The 225-nt window shown below is 72.4% G+C and overlaps 1 protein-coding gene across 1 annotated transcript in view; it reads left to right on the top strand.

The window, feature by feature from the left end:
• Window positions 1–225, top strand: part of BRICD5 (BRICHOS domain containing 5) — a gene marked incomplete at its 5' end in the record, with an annotated part of 2,680 nt that overhangs the window by 1,441 nt on the left and 1,014 nt on the right. The window lies entirely within an intron of this gene.

Here is a 225-nt window from a genome sequence, read left to right as displayed (position 1 = left end):
CGTGGGTCCCCGCGGCTGTCGTGCAGCCGGAGCCTGGGGGTGCCGGCAGCGCGGGGGAGGCAGGCGTGGTCAGACTGACGCTCCTCTGCCGACGGGCTGCGGTGGTTGCGATGCCGGGCACAACAGGGCATTTCAGCTCCAGGTCTGGGCACGAAGCAGCCCGGCCAGGGGCCCAGGAGGAATGGCGTCCCCGGCTTCTCAGGCTGCAGGGCTAGCACTGGCCCC

Source organism: Phaethon lepturus, unplaced genomic scaffold, assembly GCF_000687285.1.
Source record: "Phaethon lepturus isolate BGI_N335 unplaced genomic scaffold, ASM68728v1 scaffold26065, whole genome shotgun sequence".
NCBI lineage: Eukaryota > Metazoa > Chordata > Aves > Phaethontiformes > Phaethontidae > Phaethon > Phaethon lepturus.
The sequence above is the reverse complement of the archived record's forward strand: the minus strand, read 5'-3'. Positions and strand labels throughout refer to the sequence as shown.